We start from the raw sequence: 3,829 nt of genomic DNA on the forward strand, positions 1-3,829 counted from the left end.
TCAAAATTTGCCCCTAATTGGAAGAAGAGGTTTTACCTAAATAATATTTATTTAAAAACTTTACGTTGCCTCTACAGAAGCTCCCCATCGAAGTGGGACTGTACCAAATCAGATGATTAGAAATGTATATGACTTGTCAGTGTCATAGAATTGTTTTATCGAGTTAAATTTAGGCTGTATTAATGACTATACCGTGCTTTATTACCAACGGTGGGAGACCTTTTAGTATAACTACAATAATCGAGTGTCACCAAATTAAAAGAAAAAGAGACTTTCACCTGAAATTCTTGAAGTACCAGAAACTAATAACAAATTTTATTCTTCTAAAATAAATAATAATTTTACTAGCTTACGGGAGGTGTATTACCTCAATTTTACATTTTAAATGTACTGATTGTCCTTTTCAGAAGAAAGTTCATTAAGTATCTAAACAATTAATTGCGGTAAACTACTGTAAACATATAAACTCAGATTCAACAGTGTTATTTAGTTGTATATATTCATTGTTTTTCTGCGTCGAACTGGGTTTTCGTATTTCCGGTGTTGCCCTATCTGTTTTAGATGATTCCAAGATATTGTGGTATCTTGGTAATTAACTGCAAAAAACTTAGAATCACCTAAGAATTAAATTACGTTTCCACGTGTCTAATGACCGTTGTCACCCACGTACGATTCGTCGAAGGTTATGTATGGTAAATTTCAATCCAAAACCGTGTTATAACTATTGACCTTAAACGGGATGGCGAACGTAGTATTTAATTTAATAGTCACAGTTTCATTAAACTTTGAGCTCATAATTAACAACAAATTCGGGAAAATAATCAAAATGTATCAACACAATTAAACTGTTTTGTATCCTATCGTTGTTACGTCATCATTATAACGATCAGAAGTGGACTTCACGCCATTCTGTCGGTTAATATTCATCGGAATTGGTGCCTTATCTGAAAATTAGGGACATCTGAATTACGGACGATTACTAACTCACTGAAGAGTGTAAGCAGTGTAGCACGACCAAGGTCGGTACACTTATAAAACAGTATTTACATAGAATTTAAAAAAGTAGTCTTTTTAAAAAATGTAATTATGAAGGTTTCATATCGTCACTTCGAAAGAGGGGACTGATGGGGTACGCTACAAGGAAAGAAGAATAAGTGAATGTTTCTAAAGGACTGTCACGGCCGTGATTAAGCACACACTGACAGGACACTATTGTTTCAGGTGCAACAAGTAAAAGGAAGTGTGCAGAGTAAGCAGTACACTGCACCAATTAACACTAGTTAAGTGGCGTTGGTGGTATTGCAACGGACTCGTATTGGAGACAACGTGGTTTATATCCCCGACCAGCAATTTTACGATTTAGCTTTCCCGAAATCACTAACGCTAAAAGCCAAAATTTTCCCTTACATATGGTCACCGTAAATTTTCCTCGCTATATTTGCTCTGTAATAGCTCGTGTTACGACTCTAAATGCGTCGACGTTGCCGGAATAGTAAAATTCTATTTCAACTGTTCTAATTTAAAAAATCCGCGTTTTCACTGACTGCATGCTTTCCTACAATAGTGATAGAAGGAATGGAAAAGACACAGGGAGAGGTTTCATGGTAGTATCACGAGTAATTTTCGCTTTCGAGTTGGTGTACTCGAAATATCGGTAGAAGATGGCCACCAACGGTTGTAAAGTACGGTTTACAAGTAAGTTATACGTCTTCATCCGTTCCCTGACCTAAGGAGAGAAAACGTGGCATTAACAAGCGGATGTGTACATTTTATCCCCTTAATGGTGCATCATTTCATTCCGTATGAGCATGAATTACATGGAAATTGTCGTCGTTGCCAGAGGCTGCTTCTCCAACCAGGGCATACAGCGTCGCCTGTATTGCTTACAGGACGACAGCTGTATTTTCCTGGAGACTGCTCACCTCAATTATACACCGCCATGAAACGTCCTTTTACCTTTTCCACGGTGACAATTATCGGTCGTAGAGCAATTCCTGTTGACGGTACACACGCATTACATACCGCGCGTTTTTTAAGCTCCAGCAAACGTCAGCGAGATACGAGTTTAGCTCAACATCTCTATTTACCCACTGTTTAATCAGTCTCTTTTGCATACTAATATGCGAATTTGTCTTCACGATTTCGCGTTGTCCTTGCAGAATGTGAAATGCAATATTCATGTTGCCTGTAGAAATGGGCTTCAGAGATGATGCATGCATGTGTAATTGAAGTCAAACAAATACCAACGTGTAATGAAGAAAAATTTTACTCTTTCCGTAATACCATAAATTAGACTGTAAACATTCCTAGTTTTGATCCTCAAAGACCTTTTAGCGCAGGTGCAAATGCATGTGCTTTGACAAAGAATCAAAGAAAGTCTAAAAAAGTGGTTCAAATGGCTCGGAGCACTATGGGACTTAACATCTGAGGTCATCAGTCCCCTAGAGTTTAGAACTATTTAAACCTAATTAATCTAATGACATCACACACATCCATCCCCGAGACAGGATTCGAACCTGCGACCGTAGCGGTCGCGCGGTTCCAGACTGAAGCGCCTAGAACCGCTCGGCCACTGAGGTCGGCACGTCTAAATCTGCTTCTATACATTACTAGGTATATTATATTGAGGCGTTGTACGCCGCAATAATTTTGTTGTGACGAGACTGCGAAATTCTACAAATCCCAGACCCATGCGGAATTTTTATTTTATGTCACGACTGATAATGTCACAAAAATTATTGTTAAACGAAAACGGCAATAATAAAGCAACGGCTCAATTCCAGAATGAGATTCTCACTCTGCAGCGGAGTGTGCGCCGATATGAAACTTCCTGGCAGATTAAAACTGTGTGCGGACCGAGACTCGAACTCGGGAACTTTGCCTTTCGCGGGCAAGTGCTCTACCAACTGAGCTACCCAAGTACGACTCACGCCCCGTCCTCACAGCTTTACTTCTGCCAGTATCTCGTCTCCTACCTTCCAAACTTTGCAGAAGCTCTCCTGCGAAACTTGCCGAACTAGCACTCCTGAAAGAAAGGATATTGCGGAGACATGGCTTAGCCACAGCCTGGGGGATGTTTCCAGAATGAGATTCTAACTTTGCAGCGGAGTGTGAGCCGATATGAAACTTCCGGCACACAGTTTTAATCTGCCAGGAAGTTTCATATCGGCTCACACTCCGCTGCAAAGTTAGAATCTCATTCTGGAAACATCCCCCAGGCTGTGGCTAAGCCATGTCTCCGCAATATCTTTTCTTTCAGGAGTGCTAGATCTGCAAGGTTCGCAGGAGAGCTTCTGTAAAGTTTGGAAGGTTGGAGACGAGGTACTGGCAGAAGGAAAGCTGTGAGGACGGGGCGTGAGTCGTGCTTGGGTAGCTCAGTTGGTAGAGCACTTGCCCGCGAAAGGCAAAGGCCCCGAGTTCGAGTCTCGGTCCGCACACAGTTTTAATCTGCCAGGAAGTTTCAACAGCTCAATAGTTCGATCTTCAGAAGTTCTTGAAACTCAAGGCAGGGTGCAATTATTGATGCCTCTGTCACTCATCCATTGCAAGAGCGGTTAGTATTAAGAGCTGCAGTGTTACTGAAAAACAACAATACTCTGTAGGAGTCGCTCAGATTCAACAAGACCCCGTGCCTGATGGAGCCTTATAGCAAGGACAAACGAATTAACTTCACACATAAATCACTAATTCATGGTGTACTTGACAATAGAAGTTTCCAGAGATTGAAAAATAGGACATGTTATATCTGTCTACAGTCAAACCAGTATTAATGATCTGAATAAAGACTTCCAAAACTGTATGAAACCTGATAGTCAATGGAGGCAGGATT

The 3,829-nt window shown here is 40.6% G+C and overlaps 1 non-coding gene across 1 annotated transcript; it reads left to right on the top strand.

Annotated features, from left to right (window-relative positions):
• Positions 1-3,361: 3,361 nt before the first annotated feature.
• On the top strand, positions 3,362-3,437 carry Trnas-cga (transfer RNA serine (anticodon CGA)). Its single transcript has one exon. It is a non-coding gene; the product is annotated as a tRNA-Ser (tRNA).
• The last annotated feature ends 392 nt before the right edge of the window (positions 3,438-3,829 follow it).

This window comes from Schistocerca cancellata, chromosome 9 (assembly GCF_023864275.1).
Source record: "Schistocerca cancellata isolate TAMUIC-IGC-003103 chromosome 9, iqSchCanc2.1, whole genome shotgun sequence".
Lineage (NCBI taxonomy): Eukaryota > Metazoa > Arthropoda > Insecta > Orthoptera > Acrididae > Schistocerca > Schistocerca cancellata.